Source organism: Nipponia nippon, unplaced genomic scaffold, assembly GCF_047370975.1.
Source record: "Nipponia nippon isolate SJK-2023a ecotype South Korea unplaced genomic scaffold, ASM4737097v1 scaffold_12, whole genome shotgun sequence".
NCBI classification, from domain to species: domain Eukaryota; kingdom Metazoa; phylum Chordata; class Aves; order Pelecaniformes; family Threskiornithidae; genus Nipponia; species Nipponia nippon.
Window position 1 is genome coordinate 24,543,910 of NW_028262313.1, and position 25,908 is coordinate 24,569,817.

The window sequence follows — 25,908 nt, forward strand, 5'->3', positions numbered from 1 at the left end:
AGAACAGTGTGATTCTGTTGGTCCAAGTTTAAAGATTTCCATTCTTTTTCCCAAGTTGTCATCATTTCTTTAAGAGTAACGTCACAAGAATGTGTTTGGCTTTCGTTAAACTTATCATGCCTGTTTTTCCACCTCTAGTAAATAATTCTAACCCCTTTGCCAGTGGAAATCTCATAAGAATGATCAGTCAGAGGTTCTTAAGACTGGAAATAACCTTGAAAGCATGATGAAGGGAAAGGAGGTTGTTTAGGTTTTCAAATTTACTATTAACTTCTCTATGGGGTTTATTTCAACAAATGATTTTCCAGAAGTAATCCCTTTAAACCAATTTTTAGAGGACCAAATTTCCATTCTCTTCTAAACACTTAAATATTAATCTAAACTACAAGCAAAATATATGTTCCTTCCCAACTGGAAATTAAATCAACGGGACTCACTCAAAGAGACTATGATTTTTTTTTTTTTATAGTGATAAAATAATCTGGGTAACACTATTATTTCCACATTTAGATTTTTCATCTTTTTTTTTTTTTTTTTTGGTAAATGACAACTATACAAGTTTTGCTCTTTTTTTTTTTTTTTCTCTTTCTTAGCTGGAAAATAACATTTCTTATCTGCATATAAACTGATTTCACCATTTTGTTGCATTGTCCCAGTTCCACATACATATCTCTAGTTTTCTGTTACTTAACATCATATAAGCAATTTATCATAAATTTCCTCTGTCCTTCCCTGAAAGTAAGATCTTATTTTAACAAGAAGATAGTTTGATCATAGTCAGATCTAAATAATCCTGAATTCAAAAATTATTTAAAATATAATCAAATTTAATTCTAAGAACAATTTCTGTCACTGCTGCTGGCATACTCACTTCTGTCAGGCTTACGAGGAAGCGGCTCAGATACAATCCGTGTAAGGAAGCAGTACTGCATATCTGGAAGGACCGCTCTCTGCCAGTCCTGTGCTGCGCTTTACTATTCTTTGGTCACTAGTGACAGATTGGGAGATCTGTTACGAAATCTCGCTTTATGGAAACGCCCACTTCTATGACTCATCTTGGAGTTTCTTGCCTTTTTTTTCATTCATGTCAGCCTTTGGTTGAAAGCCACTAACCAGGGAAATTTTAGCTGTCTCATCCCCCTCTTGCGTAGCAGTGGAAAGCATTTGCTCTGTGACGTAATCATCACCGTTATCTTTGAAATATTTGAGATGGGAATTAAAAATCTGCTAAAAAGGAAGTAAATCTCTAGTTATCTTCAAACTATTTAAAAACTAAATCACTGTTTTATAAAAATCTCCTCTTCATGTCCATCTAGGATCTTGTGAGGGAAGTACTAAAAGTCAAAAGGTCCTGCCTGTACCAGCTGTAGTCATTTCTACCAAGATATAGCACAGATCTTCCACAAAAAAAAAAGATACAATATGTAGACATTGCAACTTCTGGAAAAGTAAGGAGTTTTCCCCCATTTCCTTTAAACACCCAGCACACAAAGCCAATTTCTGAAGAGGCAACTTTTGCCAAATTGTTTAGATAAACTGTTTTAGCATCAACTGCCATACTGACAGAAAATGAGGCAGGCAGTCTCCAGAGCCCATCTCTACAACCCCGTACACTTCTGTACAAAGAGCTCCCAGGAGACAAGCCAGCTTGCACCGAAGCCTCTCCACTCTTAGCCAGTTGCTCCATCTGTGCAACTTAACTGTTCCGCTGCATCCACAGACTTGGGACGTTGTAGGATTTGTTCCCAAAGGCACAAGGTTAAGATCCTCAAACAATGAGGATCATCTCATTGTTGGGCCAGCAGCACCAAAACAACCGACAAAAAATCCAACACCAAAAACACCACCAAAATTATTACAGCACAGGACCAAGTTTTCCCACGGACCACAGAGAGGGCACCTAGGAAGGAAGAAGTGTTGTGCTGCTCCTAAGCCAGCAACCATAGTGGAATGAAGAACTGAGCAAGAGAAAGCAGCAGCAGCAGCGCCTACCACTACTTTAACACAGCACCCTTCTTGACACCCTCCAGATTAGAAATCAGACTTGTAACACCATCATTCAGCTATAAAAACAGCACTATGGTCTCTCCCTCATTTCTTCACAGCCCTGAATAGTCCAGTCTATACCCTATTGCAGCCCCTGGAACCTACCTATAGCCCCACAGTTATCACTATAGATTTACTACGTGTGTTCACAGACTATGATCCAGACCCTCGTCCCTGAGCAAGCCAGCTCTCAACAGTGAGAAAAGGCATAGCTACAGAAACTGATTACTACTTGTCCTCAGAATGCAGTCGTGTTTTTTTTTTAGAAAAGTCTGCAATCCAATTCTGGAGCCCAGGATCACTACAGCGCAGATAGTACCTCTTTTCAGTCAGTCAGTATTGTGATCTAACAAGCCCGTCAGCCACTGCCTTTGTCAACACCAGCAATCCAGAAGGAATCAGCACCACCGCTCCAAAAAGGCTCAGATGCCCTGTGCTTGGAAAGCTGAGGTCTCTGCTCTGTACTGCTCTATGTCTGAAACCATATTTGGTCTCAGTTTATTTCTGACTTCCAGTTAAGCACCTCTACTTGCTATCATTACCTCTCTACCTACAGTGTAGCAAGCATTTAGTATATTATCCCTTCCTAGTGGACCACATCATTCTCCTTCAAATAAAGGCGTCATCTATTATATAGGCACATCAGGGAAATGAGTTTTCTGTATGTTCAAAGCATCTAAGTTCAGTGACTTGAATTCACCACCTATCTCAACTGTACAACTGTTTCCTTTGCAACAGTCAAACTAAAGACATCGCTGATTAAAAACTGTAAGTAGGAACTTATGAAGTTCCTTTAAAAGAAGCTTGATGCTGCCGGGAAATCAAGAGCGAATGAGATACTGACTAGATTCTACCTTGCTATCTCAAATACAAGAAGGGCCCAGTTGTGGGCACTGCTCTTTACAGCCTCTCACGGGAAAGGTGAAATGGTGTTAAGCAGATAAAAGATTAACATTTTATCTTGACATTAAGTCAAGTCCAAGTCCTCTGTTTTTTACTGCTCTTACAATTTCTAATACATTTTTGAGCAAGTTTTGGATTTTTTTATTAAGCTTTTCATAAGTAGATTGTTTTGCCTTCCCCTCACTACCTCTTCAACTGAGTTCCTTGCTTCACTATTTGTATCCGTTGCTATTGAAGCCTAACCTAATAAAGAATTTTAAAACACATTTATAGTTGCTAGCATTGTTTCCTGCTTCCCATGCTGCTTATAGATTATTAAGTATCACTTGTCAAATACATCCCATGTACTGTACCAAATAACTACGGTTTCTGTTCAGGAAACCCTGAGCAGCTGCATACCCCCAGTTCCAGCCATTAGCAAGGCCGAGCACGTAATCCCAGGTTACACACACACACACACACACGTATACACAGCACGCACGCGTGGCCAGCCACAGAGATGGACACAGACACAAACACTCAGCACTCACACAAACACAAGCAGTACCAATGGCCTCATCTTGTTCCCTTCTCTGGCTGATGAAGATGAAGGTCCGTTAGTGGGGAATACATATATACATACGTATGGGGTTTACGTGGCAAGATTTTGGTAGCAGGGCTGCTGCGGGGGTGGCTTCTGTGCGAAGAGACCAGGAGCTGCCCCCATGTTGGACAGAGCCAGTTTCAGCCGGCTCCAAGACGGACTCATCGCTGGCCAAAGCTGAGCCCATCAGCAACGCTGGTGGCCCCTGTCTCCCTCAGTCTCCCCTGTTACATCCTCCAAAGATACACACCCAGAACCAGCACTCCATGTTGATCCCCAGACCTTACAGTCTCTCCAGCAGTTGGCCTGGACCTGCTGGTCCCTCCAGTAGCCAGCTCGTCCAGTTGTTTCATTCCAGAGATATACATGGCTTCCTAGCCACTTAAACTTCTTGCCAGCTAGTTCAGCTTGATATTTGCTAGCTATCATGCACCAACATGCATATCCTCCACTTGCTGGTAGCACAGACACACAGGCCCCTAGGGAGCCCTTCACCCACAAAACTAGCTAGAAATGGAGTTCAATGTGAAGACAGGACAGAGTGTGCTGACCAGGTTCATGACACGGCCTGACAAGCATACGGATCAACAACCCCTTTACAGGCAATCCGTCCCTTTCATCCCCTTATCCCTCTATTTTCCCATGATGGCTCCTTCACAAATCATCCTGAAATCTCCATTCTCTCCCCTGACCCCTACGATGCCCTTGGTTCCTCCCGCAGACTGCCCAAGTCGTAGGCAATCACAAAACGCTCTTTCCTTGCATCCCCTAACTGGGTCCCGCACCCCCTCGGTCTGCGAGATGGTCCAGACGGTCCCTACCATTAGTCGACCCCTCGTGCGGGGTGTGACCTCCAGAGCACAGGGCTGACGGCTCTCCTGTGACAGCCCCCGGAGAAGCCTGGGCCACCGTTTCTCTGACTGTGTTATCGGGGTCCCCTGGCCTGCCACTGTGACCCCATGCTCCTTTGTGGTTGTGGAGACAAGCTTTTTAGTGCACGCTGTATCAGTTTATTTCAAACATTTCAGGCAAGATGCATTTTTTATTATTATGTGTATATAAATATCTACATTTTTGCTACTTGAGCTTTCTAAGTAATTTGTTACAAGTATTTCTGTTAGAACGTCTTCCGTACAGCTGAATGACCCCTGACGGAGAGGACAATCGAATTATATTCTAGCATCATAATAAACAAAAGGTTAGAAAAGGTTCAAACTGCAAAAGCTAAATCTAGTACTAAACTCTTAATATACATAATACCATTTACATCACAGTTCTTAAATATGAAGTTAAATATTACTTGAATATTACATGTTTCTCTCAACTTAAATATCATGTTTTGTCCTAACAGTGTAATTTTGCCTTTAAATTCTTTTTAAAAAGGATTTAATAAAGTAAAAAATGCGAAAATACAATGCAAAGAACTTAATATCTGAATTAACATACCTTTGTTACTGAGTTAGAAGCCTATCTTTGTTACTAGGAGCTGTACAAAGCACCCATCTCATGTGGTGTACTTAAACCTTCAAACTTCCATGTTTTTTAAAGGAAACAGCTAAAGCCGTATATATTCAACTTCTTTTCTAATGGCATCAGGTCCCACATGATTCATTTTTTGAATTGGCCAAGTCACCACTAAATTTTCCTACAATAAAAGAGACGGAGTAAAGATAATACCCAAACTTTAAAGTGACAGCCTGGATGTAATATGCATAATTTGTATACATATAGCCTAAAAAAAAGTATGTGCAAAAATATAATTTTTTTTTTTTTTTTTTAAATAAAAGATAATTTGGTAGTTCACGTTTTCCACATCCATATGAAAACAACTCCTGGCTATTAATCTTCCTCCTGCTTCCCACTTTAAGTGACAAAGTTCATAATTTCTTTGATACACGTAAAAACAACCACAATCAGCAGCACATCTCCGAGAGAACTTCCAGTCAGCAGCAACATATGTATGCAATTAACTCACTGGCATTTAGACTAAAAAACCTCAAAGCTGCAATAGTATTGTTTGTTTGTTTGTTTTTCCACGCTGCACTTCTCAGAAATTCAAACACGTCATCTTGCAGAGTACTGACAATAATGAAGAATTTCTTTTCTTTCTGGTTTACATTATCTAGCAGTGGCACTACAGCCGTACCTAGGGACCTCAACCAATTCCTATTCCAGGCGAACTCTATAGTCCCTGCCCAAAAGAAAATACAATCTAGAATTATGACGACAGGCTATGGATGAATTAAACAAGTGATAACTGGAATATCAGAAAGACTACATGAAACATTTTGGTATTGTTTCCGTTCACTGTTTGTCCAGAAGGTAGTACTTTGCGGGCACACTAAGGGAGTTTATGGAGAGGTTTTAAAGCGGCAAATGGAAAGAAATTCTGTGTTTAATATGCACATTTGCAAACATAAACATACACATCAAAATAAGCAGCTTAGGAAAGGATCTCAGTATGAAGTGAGAGCCTGGATAAATGTTTTGGTGGATTAACAGAAATGGAAGACCATCTCAGCCATTTCTCCCACTGAGAAATCTCAGTAGTCTGGCTGCATGGCTCTAAGACGACAGCCAAGTCTAAGAGGACTCCTAGATTTCAGGACCACATATCCAGGACAAATGAAAGCAGTGGTTCAACCATTTTCAGTTTAAATTAGAATCTGAACATTTAGGATGAATTTTAGAATTTATTCAAGCCAGAAGTTTGAGCAAAAGGAGAGAAGATCTGTAGATGAGAAATTTGTGAAGCAAATAAACAGTTCAAGCCATTTGAATTAATTCCCCAATAACATGGTGTAGAATAAAGACTGAAAGGAAACAGTGATTAGACTCTGGGACCCTGTACAGAAGGAAGAAGGATGGGAGGAGGAGGATAAAGTGAAGAGACAAAGTGATAATCTCAACTCTGCATACAAAGTTAGCCTGCAAACACGGTGTATCTTTATCAGGGTAGTATCAGACTGAATACTACAAGAGTGAACTATGGGTTACATTTAATCTAGTGCAAGCAATTCACGCATCACACAGAATAAAACGACAGCTTTCAGGCAAAGTCTTTGGACAGGGATATCTTAGTTGAGCTCTATTTCTGGAAGCAATAGGTGATCCTTTGAGAATTCTCTATTATCTCATTGCCTTTACGCTCCCTTTGCCCTTACACGCACAGAAAAAAGCACTAATAATCAGTTTACAGAACTATCCTTGCAGATGATTTTCTACTTTTTTGTTTTGTTATTGCTTATACTGTACACTTTTTAAAGTTAGTATAGACGCATTAAGGAGTTACCACACAGGGATAAATTTAAAAAAAAAAAAAAAATCCACTTACAAGCGAAAATAGAACAAACATTAAAAAACATAAATAATTTGAGTAACGCTTGATTTTGCTGATAACTACAAAATTGAGAAATGAGTCAGCGTGCCTCAAAATTTTCTCAAAGATGGAATAAAATCCCATCTCACGGATCATAAACAATAACGTTGTATCACTGAAATTTTAGTGTTTGTTTAGTATGAGTTACATTCTCTCCAAAGACAGCCGAATATGAACACACCCTTAAAAAGAAAAAAAATAAAGCTATTACCAATTTCTGATTTGAAGATATTATAACTCAGAAATATATATACTGCAGCTTTAAAATTTTAATTTTCGGGATGTTCACTGCTAAGCAACCAAGTTTTCTTACTAAACACCTCTTTCAGCACAGTCACGACTGACTAGTAGAATGTGATTCAGAAAAAAGAGTGAGGCAAAATTATCTATATTTTGTTCATAAAGGACCAAACTGAAAGCATCTATTTACTGGTATTAAAACAGAAGGAAAATGTCTGCTCATTAATAAAGTACTGTAATATTTATGAAAAACACTTGGGAATTATTTAAGAATTAATATTCAAATGACAATGACTATTAAAGAGCTGGTGCTAGACACACTCTATTCGAAGCCTGTTCATTTCAGCAGGACCAACAGAAACAGAAAAGACAGGGTGAGAGAATGGATCAACCAACCCCTTTTGGTTCCTTATGACACTATCCTTCCACTGTCTCAGTGTGCTCCGAGCCACGCCCTTCGAAAGGGCAATTATACAATGCACACATCTGTTATGAGGAACAACCTTTAAAGGAAAAATATTTTATTAATTAACTTCATCAACTTTTCATCAGCTTTTAAGTAGCTTTACTTGTTTTCTGTCATTGCCGATACTAAAACGCAAAATTAAAAAAAAAAAACCCACAGCCAAAACAACCCAAGTATTTTCTCAAATGTCTCTCTCACCTGGATAATAAATACATATGACAATGATTCTATAGGATTTATTTTAAGGAGAAGGAGGATTGTTTGTATATTTTTGAGATACATGTAGTTAACAAGTGATTTTTTTTTTTATAACACTCCAAGGGAAAAAAAAACCAACACAAATAAAGGAATAAATATCGCAAGTTTCTCCTTTTATATTTCTTAAACTGTCAAATAAACACCTTCACTAGAATTTAAAAACCTGGCATGTTTTTTGTTCAGAAAATTAAGTTATTCTCTCCATGGCTTCAGCATGAATTTTAATGTCTTGGTATCTCTCTCTACTCTCCATTTCACTAACTTATCATTAGCGTGCTCCTCTGTAGAGATTCTTCCCTGTAAGACAGGCATACAGGAAGAGGCATCTTTCTGGAAGAAGCCTGTTGTAAACAAGAGCCAAGTCTTTGATTACTGTGGCTATTTCTACATCATCAGAAGCTGACTGAAGTACACAAAGACATATATCCGAATTGATTTTCCTGTAGCTAGCTCAGGCACTCAGAGCAACCAAATCACAACACCACGGACTTCAACACAAACTGTATAAACCCAGCATGATCCCATGTTACTTGTTCTACAACGCATGAATGAATGAATGAAACCCACTCTATCACCCTCACGACTAAACAACAGGTAGGGCTGGTATACTATATATCTATACATACACTATATACTATCTATCTACTACAACTACGCCCCGCCATGACAGTGTAGACAGCGTACAAGCCTACTAACACAAAAGCTGACAACTTCCCGGTTACACACACACCGATTATGGTAAATTAAGAGTCTAAAACCATGGAAACAATCTGAGTAGAGACAAAGAGAAAGAGAAGTCGTTTTAAAAACAATTCAGTGTTCAGAGACGCTAGATCCCACAGAATCTTCGACGCTGCAGTGTGCTGTAGCACGGACTAGTGGTCACTCTCACGACACGCTCTCGAGGACGCTTTTGCGATCTTTAAACACTTCCCCAGCGCATGACTAATTCTCATTTTAAAGACATTACAACTTGGGCCTGCAGCACAAAAAAAAAAACAACCAAAGAAACAACCAACCAAAAAACCGACATGCACTGCTCTAGTCTTCAGGAATGGGACAAAACCGTATTTATTGGGCAGCAGTTACTGTCAGAGGACAGAGACAAAGAGCAGCTCAGGATGCACAGACTTTGGATTAGCCCTTAATTTTGCAAACCGCATTTCTACAGTGCTCATGAAAAAAGTGACACAACTCAACACTGGTGTTTTCACGGCACTGAAGACACAACCTTCTTACTGTATTCTTATTTCAGGAGCAGTACAGATATTACACATTACTGCTTGCTGTTCTCAATATTTTCTGAGGTAGTGAACTATTTTATCTACTGAGAAAGAAGTGCTTAAAGCTGACAAAGTATATGAGTCACAAATAAAAATTGTAGCTTTTTCTCATTCTAATTATACACTTAGGTGGTATACATCTGCTGGGACAGATTCACAACTGAAGAAAAGCAGAAAATATTCTAAAATTAACACTTGGGTATTTCAGAATGGATTAAAAAAATTGGAAGAGTTGTGCTGCGTGACATTACGTGCAATTCTCTTTTGTCCCTAATAAAAAGAAAAAGGGTTGGTGATTTGTAGCACTTTGCCTGTGTGTTTATACGCCTTGAACCACTAGATTTCCATATTTATCATTATTTTAAACAGAGATAACAGGAATACATTACAGTTTATACATGCATACCGTAATAATACATATGTTTTAATTCAACAGGAATTAATCACTTCCACCAATTTATTTTTGAACCTTAGAATGAATTATTTTCAGCATGTAACAAATGTGGTAGCTTAGTATATTTAATTTTCATTTACTGTGTCAAGTGTTGCAAGACTGTAGGAAAACAGGGTAAAATAGGCTTTGTACAAAATTTTCCTATTGAAGTTGGCCATTTTGAAATTAAAGTGACTCCAAAATGTGATGCTTTCGCAAAAATATAATATTCATAATTTGTAGTCACAGTTTCAAGTGCACCTCTCAGTAATGTCAGTAAGATCATATGACCAAGCACTCTGAATTTCTCTAGCAGGACCTGGAATAAAGAATTCTGCCCTTTTATTCCTCTTTAAACTGTACTTTACACAGTTTTATTAAGACTGTCCTACGAGATTTTGTACTTCGCAGACAACTCTCATAGAAGCGTCAAATCACTGACAGATGTATAGCATACATATTCTGATATAGCTTCCATAAAAGATCCAAAATACATACAAGTCACTCATTGAAGGAAAACAAGTATATCGGGCTTTAACCAAGACAAAAGCAGCTGGCTTTTGATGCAAATATCTGGCATTAACATCACTTACAGTACTTTGCTCACTGAGGAGCAAAGAATCTTCCTTATTTAAAAGGAATACTCTTAAGATACTTAAAATGAACATATCGTCAAATACTTTTTGTACTTTTTAATCTAATAAATTAAACCACCGCTCTTCTCTGTTCTAGAAGAGATGGTCTAAACCAAAGACCTGAGCACAGATCTGCAGCTCATTTATACATTGAGAGACATGTATAATCAGTATTCCCAGAGTATGCACTAAAAAAATAGCGTTTTTAACAGAAGCAGTAAAATGGCAGATCAGAGTTTTTAGTCCCTTGATAATTAGAGCCATATAAATGACAGCATTTTGATTCAGTTTAATGGATTTTTCTTACGTTACTATGCAATGTCAGTCTCAACACGTTAATGGGAAGTTTCAACACTGTCATTTTGATGAACAGAGAAACCTTAAATTTACACAAATCAAAGGCCTAATATGGTATAGTCTTTTATCAAGCCAAACTCAGAACAACATCAAGAAAAAGTATTTTACTTTTTCTACTCATTATGACTTCTCTGAAATAAAACACTGATATACATTAAATCTGAAGTAAAGTACTAGCAGGTAACACCAGCAGTGAACACCTTGTCCTTAAAATTAATATTGAAACCACAACTGAAAAAATAGCCTGCTGGCTATGGTTAGGAATGGTTTTTATTTAGAAGCTTCCTTCTTTCTGAGTCAAATCAGATGTAGTATTTTAAAAGAACAGCAAATTTGCCGTTTCTGTTTTGCATCTGCCTCGCTCCCTTAACCACCTTTGGAGTAGAACAATAAGGAATGTGACTTAGCGCGCTTCTGTTACAGAGGCAAAAAGCAAAGGAAGATTTTCAGCGTTGACTCACCAGCTAAGACGACTGTAATCATCATCACCACCCAACCTTGAAGGGGATATTCTTTCTTAACAAATGCTGGGGGAACACTTGTAATGGTAGAAGAGGTTCAGCTGTGCAGAAAGGACTGAATTTGAGGAATCCACACACCAGAATATATAGAACTAGTAATGACTTCAGAAATACCACTGAGCTTTACCTTTCTGATCTTCTGTGTCTCTTTTGTGCCTACATTTGTCCTGTCTATACAGAACAGTGACGGAAAAACAACCACCATACACACGCAAACATAGATAGATAGATAGATATGCCCATATATATACACAAGTTCTGAATCTGTCAATGTATCACTTGATACATTTCGCAGCCCAATTTAGGAAAGTGAAATAGAGTTTTTCCTTCCCAAATGCTGTAAAAACATAAGCCACACAGTTGTTCTTCCTCACCAACTTCTAGCCCACTGTCCCTGAAATCCCTTTATCACAGTTGGCTCAGTTTAAAACAAATGATGAATGCTACGCTAGAACTATGGAAATTCAGGATCACTGCCAATGATGTAAGGTAAGCCACTGAGCTAGCAGATCGGTTAATTTTCAAATTCGATAAGAATATCTGTGGGTATGAAAACCTAGATTCATGCCATCTTGCCATAGACTCTTAAACAAAACACCTAAGCTATGAACCTACCTGTCCATGACACTCCCTACAGTATGAAGAGGCTGATGGGCTCATGCATGCCAGCTGGAAAAGGGACTGGGTGAGGGTTTTTTCGAGGGGGGAGTTAGAGGAGAAATGTTTGTTTTTAAACACAGATCAAGTTTACAGTGCATCTCAAAAAAAATAATTGCACCTGTGCAAAGGGGAACAACATCCTGCAACACAAAGGCAAGAAAGAACGATCACGGTATGGTTCTTATAGTATCTTATACTAGCATTGTCACACAAGAAAGTAATTGTGCAACTGCCCCCCTAAGGAGCTCAGTTTCTCACTTTCCATTTCAACATTGCTGAACGCAAGCAATTGGTGTTTGGCTGGACTACTGAACAAGGTATCAGGGAGTGACAGTGTCATTCGGCAACGACAAGACATTCAGCTGAATTACATCCAAGAGCCACTACTTACTTCGCAGACTGTGAAAGTTAATGAGCACAACTCTGCCTTTTTATAGTCTCTTTATTTGAGCAAAATTAGATTAAACGCTACAACAATTCTAGTGATCAAGACTTAAAAAAAAAAAAAAAAAAAAAAAAAAAAGCAGAACTTCCCATATCTGCCACCGAGTTCCAGCAGGTTTCAAAGTTACAGACCTTTTTTTGGCTGACCTTGATGAAAACTTCCTTGTTCAGCTTAGCGGAAATGGTACCGAGTTACGATGCTATTAGCTCAACCTGCCCATAACAAGCAAGACACTAAACAGAAAAGCATAGCACTTTGCTGCATCAGTAATAAGACCTCAAAGAGGTGCTCAGAACTCTGTTTTTCTAACTGTGCTCAAACTGTGGTATTGTACATCACAAACATTAGGTATCTGCCCTGCAGGATTGTCTGACAAGTTTAAAGAGCACGACTAAACATCTGTGGCACTTTTCCATAGCTAACCTTTCTAAAGGATTCAGAAATTAACCTAGAGACCATTTCAGACAATGCCAGGAAAAGAAAAACGTGATCCTGTTAACAGACAACAGGGAAAGAAGTAAAAGCATTTCGATTAGCTGGAAGTTTGAGAAACCATGGCCACTTCTGAAGATCCAAAATAAAACCTATTAAACACTAACATCACAGTAGATTTGGAACATTAAATAAAACAATGTATCCTTTGCTGTGCAAATATGCAACGAATCCCTAGGCCTAAATCTACAGCCTTTACCAAGCCTGAACTTGCAAAGAAGTCATTTTGCTTTGGTGATGACTACAGGATTTAATTCAAAACATACGGCAGAAACAATATCATAGAATAGAAAACCTGGTAGGAAGGTACCCATTTTCACCTCATTCTTAGCATACTGTGGAGTTCTGTTACACTGAAAAGTTGTACTAGGAAACTACCATACTACCTCCATGTTTGAGGTACTTCAAATTTGTTTCAGTAAATACTTCAAACGATCACTGACATCAGTTTTAGACTATACATAAAAGCAAGCCGTGTCTAGCATGTCACACAAATAGCGGACTTGAAAGCGCTTGTGAAGGAGTCAACTACAAATCAAGTGTGAACTGAAGAGATACACAAAGGTAGTATAGAATTTAAGCATCTTACCTCAAACTTCATTCATTTTGTCACAGTCATAAGTACGAACTCAAAGGGACAGGACGGACATAGTTGGAATTATAAATAGAGGAAGTGGCATTTTAGCTGTTTCTTAAGATCTATGATTTGCATATGGAGTTAACCGATTCCTTGACCTAGGAAGAACAGGTAGTTCGGAGCACAAGACAAGTACAAAGTACAGGCCAGACTTCTGAAGGGAACGAAATGGAATATTTCTATTGCATTAGGTATTCAACCATACTTCCTAAGACAGGAAAAAACAAAGAAAGTAGACAGTAAACACGTATTCAAAAAAGGTGTTCTAGCAATATTATAATTATATTATATTAATTATATTAATAGTACCTCTTTCTACCAATCTTCTCTTTCTAAGAATCTTAAGCAGTTACAACTAGCATTATTGCTACTCAAAAAGTCTGTTGTCCCTACCAAGGCAACATTTACACTTCAGCTGACGACATTAGGTAAAATAGGAGCAGGAGCGTAACCCCTTAAAAGGTTACTTTTTAGCAGTTCCTTATAAACTGAGATCATGTATTCAGATCTAAAACCAAAGCAATACACTGATTCTCCCAATCCACGTTCTGATAGGAGGCTGTTTAGTACTACCTACTCTGCAGATCTAAATGACTCATTAATGCTCTGGGAAGGAAAAAAAGAAGCTGTGATTGCAGCTAAGTCAAAGACACATCAAGGATGTGATGCATCACATCATCTTAACTTACACTAATTCTAATTTTGTAATTGAATCTTTAGAACACTACTTTGATAGACTAAACCAAATGGTTTTTAACCAAAAATCTCAATATACTGGGTGGACCCTCACATGCTATGCCATCGCAAGAGGCAGGATGTACTCAGCCGTCAGGACATACGCTTTCTGATAAACCGAAACAACCACTTCAGAAGCTACTAAAAAAATGGCAGAAGCCAGACACCTTGCTCAGTAAGCATCAAACAGTACCTTTAGGGAAAGCAGCAATAGGAGCTTAAAGGCATCCTGTGACTTTAGATTTTCACACCTGTTACCTTTCTTTTGCAAAAACAAAGTCGGTCCGTCGCTAATTAGGTCTGCTTTGAGCAAGTTGTTGAGCTAGGTGACCTCCTGAGGTCCAACCCAAACTAATTATTCTTTTACTTTAAGATTCCTTCGTTCTTATCATGACAACACTGCTCATTTCCAAGGTGAAGAAGCTGGAAAGTCATCTTCAAGAAGACAAGAGAAAAAGCCTACTGCTTTGCTTTCGAAAATGAAAACAGCAAATTCCTATGCTCCAGCAACTTCATCTCTCCCTTTCTAAAGGGAGATCTATGTATGGACTAGGCCGCAGAGAGGAAGGGTTTTTTTGTCTGGTGGGTTATTTTGTTTTGGGGGGTGGGTTTTTGTTCATTTTTTAAATCAGGACAACCTAGAAAACAGAAAAGGAAAAGACTTGGCAAAGAGTCTGAAATTAGTGTTCGATCTTAAAAAAAAAAAAAAAAAGCAGGGGGTCAGAGGGGGCAATTGCATGTGGTTTTTCATTTAAAATTCTCAGACTTAGTTCTGACTTTATGTGATTTGGCCGAGGTGTCTGTGGGCTCATTAAAGGAGCATATATGTTAAATTTCTTGTGGATGTCCTTACTGAAAATAATTAGAGTCTAAACTTTTGGCTTTAGCCTAAGGTTGATACTCTGTCCCGGTTATAGCATTCCTCTCCAGACAACTGAAACAGAAGTTGACTCAGACAATCAGAACAGATATTAATCTTGATGAGGGTACTCTCTCCAGATGGACTGAACGTGGAAAAGGAGCTCTTATATTTCAACTATGTAACCAACAAGCACCTTGGCCTATGCTAGGATTTGTAAAAGGTTTTAGTTACACTGTACCATGATACCCTAATGAAATTCTAGAAGAGGCCCACAACAAACCATGTAAAGCCTAGGTTTTATTTTGACATGGTGATTCAACCTGCTTTGCTAGCAAGCAATGTCAAAAATAACTCGTGTAAGAAAATTAAATACAATAGCTACCTTTAAAACTCAAAGACACTTAGCTGAAGTACTTGTTTAAATATAGAAAGAACATATATATTTGAATCAAAACTGCCATCTAATGAAGAGTTTTTCTTATCATGGCCAATGTCATGAATAAATTGTTCACCTCAGAACAATAAAACTACCTCTTAGGAGATGCTATACTGCTTAGTTCTGCACTTCCAAATATGTTTCCTAAATCTGAAATATATCAAATGCAATACTACATATCACGGCATCAGAAAGCCTAGATCTGTAAAGGTGGTCATGGTATTCTTACTTCCAGATGAATTATCTGTGTTACCATGAACATATTGTATCAAATATAGCTTATTGACAAAAAGGGACAATTCACAGGGAATAAAACACATTAAAAGAGGTAAAAATTTTTTTAAATACCAGTATTATTACTCAAACACGCTTTTCATTTATAATGCCTAGAAAAAAATAGCCTTTTACAATAAACTTACAAAAAATATAAGCTTATATATACAAAAATACATACTTGTCCAGCCATGTACACATGGCTCTTCAAAGCCCTTTATGTCTAGCAGAATCCATGATCAAAAGAGCATAGCATGAGGTGTGTGAGGTCTAGGTAGCATCACAGCCATTTGTATTTTTTTTTTTTACATTATGAGATGGACAAATCAATCTATCAAACTACTTTACAACGTGGCACCACCTGGAAACTTCTTCTGAGTTTATAAATTACATTCCTTCACCTTTCCAAGCCCTGCTTCCATAACTGAACTTACCTGCTGCCTTCCTTATTCCCAAAAGTTCCAATGCTTCTGCTCTTGATGTAAACAGTAAGAGTGCAAGTGACAGAAGCAATTTGTTTTATTTCTATTATTCACAGATTTATAGTAGAATTATAAGTGTTTAACAAAATGACATTTCAGTTGCAAACTGTAAAGTGCCTAGGAAAGTCAAAACCAGTAGATGTCTACAGCGGAATAATTTGCATTGGAAAAGGCATCCAGAAAGATCAAAGAACAGGAAGCCAGAACTTACCTTATTCATAGCAGTTGACAGTAAGATTTTACTTTCTTACTAGTTCATCTGCATATAAAGTGTCATTGGTATCCACTCACCCTCTTAACACCTTTTGTTTCCATTCTTTCTGAATAGTGAGTTTGGATGCTGATAGATTATTTTTTTTTAAATACATCTTAAAGAGGTCATTCAAATTAACTTGACTTAGGAAGCTTTATAGATTGCTTCTATTAAAACTCACTAAGCATTAGATCATTTTAGAAGACAAACAGATCGCAGGTCTAGAAAACATCAACAGCCACAGGATCGATATATAGAAAACATATGACAGTGAAGAAAAGACATATTCCAACGGCAGTTAAATCATTCTAAATTTGACGATGACCTTGACGTTCCCACTAACCTATTTTTCCTGCAAGAAGCAAAGATAATTTTGTAAGTGACATTAGCTACACTTGTGAAATACACCTTTCAGTTCTACACGCCATAGTCCATTTATAACATCTGGCAAGCAAAAGACACATCTCATCAAGAAAGGATACCTCCTATACAAAAATGACTACTTGACAGACACATCCGTTTCAATAAATGGACATACCAAGCATAAGAAATCAGATGGATCTGGAATGCTGCACACTCCCAGGCACTCAAAACTACTGATATGCATAATGGAAGTTCATAAGTGACCAGTATTTTAATTTTCCTCCTATTCCTACTTCCCATTTATGGCAATACACACTAATCACTGAAACACACTGCAAGATTTAAAAAAAAAAAAAAAAAAAAAAGTAAAAAAGTATCACGTATCTCTCAATAAACCCAAATTAATTTAGATCCACATTTATCAACTTAAGACACAATATAGCTTTTGATTCAATTTTACTGTTTGCTAACTTGCAAAGGAAATACACAGCACTTGTGAAATATAATCTCCAAAGGATTAAGCGGCAATCAGAGAAGCAGACAGCTACGAAAAATAACATTTTTAAATGAACAGATTAGAAAAAGTATCTCAAACCTCACGCATACTGCAGCAAGCAACCAGTTCCTTATTCACATTTGGACTATAAAGCAAAATGGAAGGATGCGAGAAGTGATCCTCAGGTACCCTCTACAAAAGTAATTCCCTTATTTCATTCACCGCCTTGCTTTCGTGAATGCCAGTTTCGTGAATGCTACCCTTCTCGTGTTCGGGCTCCGCACGCCTTCTCGAACAGCGCGCTAACGCAGCCTTCGCCACCCCTCCTCGGCACTCACCACTGCTAAATGTCACCAGCCCCGTTTCCCGGCTCCGTACCCCGCGGCCTAGGCCCTTCCAGCCGCCCCGCCACAACCGCCTCCGGGCCCAACGCGGGCTCCTGCGGGCGGCCGCCAGCGCGCCCCCGGCAGCTCCGCGCGGAGGCCCCGGGCCCAGGCAGCCGCCGAGGCGGGGCGGCCCGCAGCACGCAGCGGACGGCGGCCGCGCCGCGGGGAGGGAGACGCCAGGCCGAGCCGCCGGCCCTCCCCGTGCGCGCGGGGCGGCGGCTCTCGGCGGAGCCGGGCCGGGGGGCGGCAGGAGGCCGCGGCTCGGCTGCCGCCAGGCCCGGACGCCGCCCGGCGGGGCGGCAGGGGGCGTCCTGCCGGCCTCTCCCCGCGCGCAGGCCCCCGCCGCCGGCTGCCGGGGCGCAGCGCTGGCGCCGCCGCCGCCGCCCCCCGCCCCCGGCCCCCCCTCGCCACCCCCCTTCTCCCAGCCGGGGCCTCACCCGCTGTCGTCGCTGCAGACACCGCCCGCGGCTCCCTGCGGGACCTGGCGGCGGGGGGGCGAGGGACGGCGGGCCTCGGCGCGGCCGCGGCACGGGCCCCACTCCGGCCGCTGCCGCCGCATGGAGGGGGAAGGGCAGGCCGGAGCGGGGGGAGGTGGAGGAGCGAAGCCAGGGCGGGACGGGAGCGGGGCTCAGCGCCGGCGGGAGCCCGGGGGCCGCTGCCTGCGCCTCATCGCTGCCTGCGCCTCATCGCTGCCTGCGCCTCGGCCGGGCCAACGCCGCTGCCCGGGCGCCGTCGCCTAGCAACCGCGCCCAGCCCCCGCCGCTGCAGGCGCCCGGCTTCTCGCGGCGCCCCGCGCGCTCCCGGGGGCGGCGGCGCGCGCCAGCCTTCCCCCTCCCTCCGGGCGCGGGGGCGGTGCAGGCGCCTCCCCGCCCCCCCCGCCCGCGGGGCGCTGTGCGCGTGCGGGGGGCGGGGCCGCGCCGGCGGCAGCCGCCCGCCGAGCCCGGGGCGCGAGCGGGCGCGAGCGCGCGGCCGGGCGCCGCGCGGGGCGCGCGGTGGGGAGCGGCGGCGCGCGCGCTAGCGCTTTGCAGGGCCGTTCTTGCGCGCGAGGCCGCTCTTAACGCCTTTCCTTGCTCGTAAGCAACCTCCCGCCGCGCGGGAGTACCGTCTCTTGGAAACAAGCGATCAGGCGGCTTGCGTGCACAGGCTCCAGGAGCGAATGGGAAAAGGGAGACGGTTTCTCTCTGCCTTGTCCCCGGTGACATCCAGCCCCCTTCCCGAGGCACGGTGGGGAGGGCCAGGGAGGGCCGAGGGGCGGCAGGCAGTATGGGTGAAAACACCACGTCTTCCTCGTCGTGCACATTACGGCAACGGAGGATGAAATAAAGGGCGTGACTGAATTCAGATCTGTTTAGGCCCACCTTTGGAATGGGCCAAGATCAACATACGCAGGTACTTGAACCTTTAGCTGGCTGGGGTGCTAATGGGTGCTCTTACACACGGGATATGTTGAAGGATTAACAAAACAAATTGCAAATACTTGAGGCTTTGCATAAATTTGACATTTAAAGACTAGATGCTCTTCATCTCTCAGGGCTAGCATGTAGTTGCCTCCTATCAGTCTCAGCGTTGCTGATGACTGCCTTCAGCTTCCCAAAGCTTCCTGAAACCAGCATCGGCTTTCCCACAAAATGTGAAGTGGGCCGGTACAATTGGGGTGGTCCGGTTGTAGGAAAAAAGTCTCGCAAATGTGACTCGAGTACATTTTGAATGCTCAAAACCCCAATGGGATACAGAAAGAACCCGTTTCCGTTTTAAAAAACTCAGGAATTTAAAGCAAATTTCACAACTTAAGATGCGCCATTTTGACTCATCCATTTTCTGATGTTTAGGTTTAACAACATTGCTACCCATTCTACTCACGGTGACTTGTACTTAATCCAGCCGTACATTAGCCGAAGTTCAGTCCTGTCGTATGTTTTACTGGGGGCTCTTCTCCATTAGTCTTTATTCTCTATTATTTCTTTAAATGCTATTTGTTTCATAAAACATGTTGCACACAGTTTTTTGTAATAGATCAGTTCAGTTGGGAGGGATCTACAACGATCCTCTGGTCCAACTGCCCGACCCCTTCAGGGCCGACCAAAAGTTCAAGCACGTTATTCAGGGCATTGGCCAAATGCCTCTCCAGCACTGACGGGCTTGGGGCATCGGCCACCTCCCCGGGAAGCCCGCTGCAGTGTTTGACCACCCTCTGGGTAAAGAAGTGTTTCCTCACGTCAAGGCTGACCCTCCCCTGACGGAGGCAGCTTGGAGCCCTTCCCAGGCTCAAAGGATCCCGGGGAGATCCTGGATCCCAGGGAGAAGAGCTCAGCCCCTCCCTCTCCACCTCTGCCCCTCAGGAAGCTGCAGGGAGCAATGAGGTCGCTGCTCAGCCTCCTTTTCTCCAGACGAGACAAACCCAGAGCCCTCAGCCGCTCCTCGCAGGCCGTGCCTTCCAGCCCTGTCACCAGCTGCGTTGCCCGCCTCTGGACGTGTTCAAGCACCTTAGCATCCTTTTGAAATTGTGGGGCCCAGAACTGCACACAGTACTCCAGGTATTTTAACGTCAATCCTTACAAATTTTCACCTGCCCTCATGTCTCCAAGTTTCCCCTGCCAGCTGGGCAACCTTATGAAATACTAAATGTCTGAGTCTTATCATCTGCAAGAAAGAAATGATACAGATTGGCTGCTTTAACTCGCTGATATTTGTCTGTAAAGATGTTTCAGACACTCTGATGAAAAAAATGCAGAAGTTGACAAAATATACAATGTTACTATATGTGTAATTTTTATTATCTAAATCAGTCATACTCATTTTGAATAAACTCTGATGATAGTTTGTTATATCAGGGCGCTCTTTACAACATGTGTCAAGTTTTCTATAAATAATAGTGAAGAAATGTCCAAATTAAACATCAGTATACTTTTGGTAGGCTCATTTCTTCTGTACCCAGATTTTTTTCTTTTTTAAAGAAAATAGTGAAGAATTTTTTAAAAAAGAATCTACATTAACGTGTTATACCTAGCATATACTAAGAAAAGGAAGAAAAATTTTCATTACATCTAGTCTTGTAGAATTGATTGCTCTAGCTGGGGTGATTACCTGGGGGGGGGGGGGGGGAATCATTCTTGCGGCTGGAATTGTTCTGTACCGGATTTGTTGTCACAGTGATAAGGCTGTGTGGACTGACATTAGACTGTTGAATGGAAGCGGCTAATTTTTTTCAAGCAACAAAATTCAGTCCTCTGCTCAATGGAGTAGGGGAGTATTTTAGCATTGATTTCATTCTGCATAACACTGCAACTTGTTTTGAAAGGTATCTGCCTATTAGCTTTTGGGTTAGAAAGGATCAAATAGAAACAAGGTTGAATTTTTCAGGGTCAGCTGAAAGATTTTTTTCAATGGCAGTTCTGTGCTTAAGTCCCTTAGCTCTCTTTGAAGAATCTAATCCGCGTGCTGGGAAAAACTGACCGTTATTTGGATCCCACACATCAAAGTTTATAAATAGCAGCAGAATAGACATTAAACATCAGGGCAGTGATTTCAGCTCGTATAAAGAACTGTCAGACCCATTTTGTATACAAGGAAAAGTGCAACACAGACACATTAAGACACTTGACCAAAGCCATGAAGCAAAAGCTGAATGCTACCAGTCGGAATGTGCTCGAACTGCAAGTATGCGCATCAGAGCTGAAAGAGCAATCCTGATGTCCAGACCCCTGGCCTTCTGCTCTACCCTCAAAGCAACATGCCTCACGAAGTACTGATTCTTGACTTTGCGATCTGGAAAAGGATTTTCATCTCTAGAAACACTAGGGATCTCAGAGTGTACATCTATCGGAATACTGACAGATCTCTCCAGGGTACATTGTGCCTTTTCCCCACCTTGATTCTTCAGCTGATAACAGTGGTGAAAGGACGTACTTCCCTCTTCTTCCTCTATCACTTTGTCTGCTGAAAGTTACACTGAAAAAATACTCAGAAATTTGGCAGCAATAGCAGAAGCAGCATGTAAAGGACTGTATTCTTCGATGGTGGGGAGAAAAAATGCCACTACATTACCAAAACCAGGGAGAGTTGAGAGGATACAGACAGCAAAGAAGATTCACAGTACTTCAAAGGCAGCACAGGGAAGAGAGCACGAGAAAACAGACATGCTGATTCCACAGCTGAGAGAAGCACAGGATGTGTTACCACAGCAGACGCTGATTTTCTGTGGATGCTGAGCTCGAGCTAATTGCATTCTCCAGAAGACTGCTATTTATCTAGAGTCTGATTTAAAACCTGCTGAAAGCAATGGGAATCTACCTACTGATACGAAATACAGTTCACCTCAAGCCTTCGTTTCTTTTGAATGCTTTTAAGTATTGTTTCTTCCCCTCATTATTCTGCACAACTAATTATTTGTAGTTTTGTACAAATGATGAAGTTTGTATTCCTATGTTTTTAATTACTTTATGTGAGACCTAACACACCTCAGACCCAGCTGGTTTTCGACCCTTATGCATATTAAGCACAAGTGGTACGTCTTTGACCTTGCTGTTATATAAACAGATGGGTATTGTATAAATAAAGCAAAAATTAAACTATACCAAAACCTTTAAAGTCTCATTCTTCTGGGGAAATGAAGGGGAAAGACGGGCTTGCATAAAGCACCTGCTAGTCCCAAGAGACTATCTTAAGTATGCTCCAATAATGTTTTGATGGGTGTGGTGGGTTGACCTTGGCTGGCCACCAGGTGCCCACCCAGCCACTCTATCACTCCTCCTCCTCAACTGGACAGGGAGGGGAAAATATGATGAAAGGCTCGTGGGTCAAGATAAGGACAGGGAGAGATCAGTCACCAATTAGTGTCATGGGCAAAATAGACTCGACTCAGGGAAATTAATTTAATTTATTACCAATCTAAATCAGAGCAAGATAATGAGAAATAAGAACAAATCTTAAATCACTGTCCCCTTACCCCTCCCTTCTTCCATAGGCTCAGCTTCACTCCTGACTTCTCTACCTCCTCCCCCCAAGCGGCGCAGGGAGACAGGGAATGGGGGTTGCAGTCAGTTCATCACTCGTTGTCTCTGCCGCTCCTTCCTCCTCACACTCTTCCCCTGCTCCAGTGTGGGGTACCTCCCATGGGAGACAGTCCTCCAGGAACTTCTCCAACATGGGTCCTTCCCATGGGCTGCAGTTCTTCATTAACTGCTCCAGCATGGGTCCCTTCCACAGGGCACAGTCCTTCAGGAACGGACTGCTCCAGCTTGGGTCCTCCATGGCGCCACAGGTCCTGCCAGAAAACCTGCTCCAGTGTGGGCTCCTCTCCATGGGTCCACAGGTCCTTCCAGGAGCCTGCTCCAGCACGGGCTCTCTGCAGGGTGAGAGAGGAGAGGAGAGGAGAGGAGAGGAGAGGAGAGGAGAGGAGAGGAGAGGAGAGGAGAGGAGAGGAGAGGAGAGGAGAGGAGAGGAGAATATTTTCAGTTGGACGGGACCTACTGTTGTAGAAAATGTTCGTCGAAACTTAGAGCTAGCAGCTTAAATATTAACAGCTAGAGTAGACAAAGCCCATAGATCATGGTATATGAACTGTAACAACTGTATTACAACATGCCAAATAGCTAACTACAGAATCAGCTGAAACCTACTTAAGAGGATGTGCTATTGTAGAAGAAGATGACCACTTAGCAACCACTTAGTAACGAAACAGCAAACAAATCAAACTAATAAAAATCAAGAAGCCCCCAGACATTGGTATTACTATTGGTCCAAACTATCGTGTGATGAATGGGGAACTTAGATTGTAAGGGTATAATTGCCCAGGGATTTCTTTGTTCAGGGTCCCTTTTCAGAGGCACCCAGCTCGAGCTGTAGCGCTATTAATAAAAAGTACATTCATAAAGGAATCTATCTTTCGGCTTATGCGGAAACCTAGAGCTGAACCCTGTTATGGTGGCTGGCACGCGTAACTTCCATAACACCTACAATGATCATCTAGTCCAGCTGTCCAAAGCTTCCTTCAGGGCGCGTGCACCTGCTCTGGCATGGGGTACTGCATGGACTGCAGGGTGGATCTGTGCTCTACCGTGGACCTCCATGGGCTGCAGAGGGACAACCTGTGTCACCATGGTCTTCACCAAAGGCTGCAGGGGAATCTCCGCTCTGGCGCCTGGAGCGCCTCCTCCCCCTCCTTCTGCACTGACCTGGGTGTCTGCAGCGCTGTTTCTCTCACACGTTCTCACTCCTCTCTTCCAGCTGCTGTTGTGCAACAGTTTTTACCCCTTCTTAAATCTGCTATCCCAGAGGCAGTACCACCATTGCTGATTGCCTCAGCTTTGGCCAGCAGCGGGTCCATCGTGGAGCCAGCTGGAACTGACTCCGTCTGACATGGAGAAAGCTTCTGGCATCTTCTCACAGAAGCCACCCCTGCAGCCCCTCCGCTACCAAAACCTTGCCAAACAAACACAATACAATGGGTGAAGTATTAGAATCACAGAACAGCCCAGGTTGGAAGGGACCTCGAAAGATCATCCAGTCCAACCTTTCTTGGGAAAAGGAGCCTAGGCAACATTATCTATCACCGTGTCCAATTGCATCTTGAAAACCTCCAGTGACGGGGACTCTACCACATCCCTGGGGAGGTTGTTACAGTCAATGACTGTTCTCACTGTAAAAAATGTCTTTCTTACATCAAGATGAAAACTCTCCTGATGCAACTTGTACCCGTTGCCCCTTGTCTTCTCCATGTGGCTCCTTGTGAAGAGAGAGCCTCCATCCTCTCTATTAAAACAAGAACAGCCCAAACAGATAAGTGACCTGAATTTTAGCAATGCAGGAGTGGACTGGAAGATTCTATCCCAGAGGTAAGGAAGAAAGGTGATAGGAATTGTTCCTCAGCTATTGTTTACATAACATTAAAAGCATCCCTACACCTGTATTACATCATTAAAAGTATTCCTAAATCCATATAACAGACCATAAGTATCGAACTTTATGACCACTTTGAAGTACTTTGAAATATGTAGATGTAGTCTTTTCTGTCCCTTTTTTAAACATGGCAAGAAAAATGACTGCTAATACTTGTGGGTAGGCTCACTTCCTGGCTAAGAACTTCCAAATATTTTCTAACACTTTGTGAAGTGGTTTTCTTTATGTCATTCAAAGCAGAGTAAAGTAACAAGTTGAACATCTGCATTTTCATTTTCTGTCCTCGACCTTTTAGTTTAGCTTGTAAAATCAGAAATGAAAAATAGGGTAAGCATTGCCAATGTTGGCTGGAACACTCATCACTCCTGTTAGAGGGGACTTTCCTTCTCTTCCTCTCATATCCTCACCCTGCATGCTCTCACTCCCTCAGTGTCTTAGCAACAAGATTCACTGGCCCACTGTAGCTAACTTGTCTCCTACCCCCTCAAATCAATTAGTTAATCTATTTAAATCATGCATCAAAGAAGCCTGCCCCCTTTGAGCACACAGCTCACTTAGGGCTCAATCCTAGAGTCTTCAATTTTTAAGGCAGCAAGAGTTTGCAATTGACTCAAATTATATCAGGATCAGACCTTGCACGTTCTAATTTCTTTACAAAAGCTGTGAGATGATGAAGGGGATGCTGATGCCTATCACTGTTTTCCTTCATCTTCTTTTTTCTTTAATTGAAGAACAAAACATCATAGGAAAAAGTCCTTAAATAATGCAAAAAGTAACTAAAACATCTCCCCATTCACAACTGCTGCTTATAAATTATCAGTTCCAGAAACACATCTTCTGCAACACCAGCAAGAGTGCTTTTGCAAAAATTGCATTTGTATAATACAGATAAATCCTCAAAATCATTACTTGGAAGATTCATAAGAGACTCAAATAATTTTTATAATGCTTGAAACCTTCAATTTATTTCTTAATTTATTGTCTAGTGGAATTGATAGAAGAAGAAGGTAGATGTTCTGTGCAAGTCATCTGAGTTTTTAACTCTCTTTAACTATTGATTATTAATTATAATTAGTGATAAATAGATTATCAACACTAATAATCTTCTGTCTGAGGGGAATGTTTGATCACTACTCTCACTTGCTCAGGCATTAGGTGAACCTCAGCCACTGCTTCTCATGATGTCCAGTGCTCTCATCTTTTTCTATTCATTCTCTCTTTTTATTTCTTGCCTTATATTTAGGTAAATTATTTGGAACAGAAACCACCAGCTTTTGTCCTTGGATTTCTGCAGTGCTAATTATGAAAGGATCCTGCTCCATAGCTTAAGACTGTAGACACTAACGTGATGAAATTCATGACAGGGAAGATCTCACTGTTCAGAGAT

The 25,908-nt window shown here is 41.7% G+C and overlaps 1 protein-coding gene and 1 long non-coding RNA gene across 11 annotated transcripts in view; one reads left to right on the forward strand and one right to left on the reverse strand.

Annotated features, from left to right (window-relative positions):
• ZC3H12B (zinc finger CCCH-type containing 12B) overlaps nt 1-18,443 on the reverse strand; it is a 34,573-nt gene extending 16,130 nt beyond the window's left edge. For 9 of the 10 annotated variants that reach the window (XR_015702802.1, XR_015702803.1, XM_087749285.1 and 6 more), the window contains exon 1: nt 18,062-18,443. The gene's annotated coding sequence lies outside the window, so the exon portion shown is untranslated. Of the gene's footprint in view, nt 1-17,616; nt 17,636-18,061 lie in introns of those variants that run through there. The other variant, XM_087749280.1, reaches the window with a different exon arrangement.
• A 194-nt stretch (nt 18,444-18,637) lies between these two features.
• On the forward strand, nt 18,638-22,197 carry LOC148056773 (uncharacterized). The gene is made up of 3 exons (XR_015702679.1): nt 18,638-19,013; nt 19,964-20,158; nt 21,028-22,197. It is a non-coding gene; the product is annotated as an uncharacterized LOC148056773 (long non-coding RNA).
• Nucleotides 22,198-25,908: the final 3,711 nt, after the last annotated feature.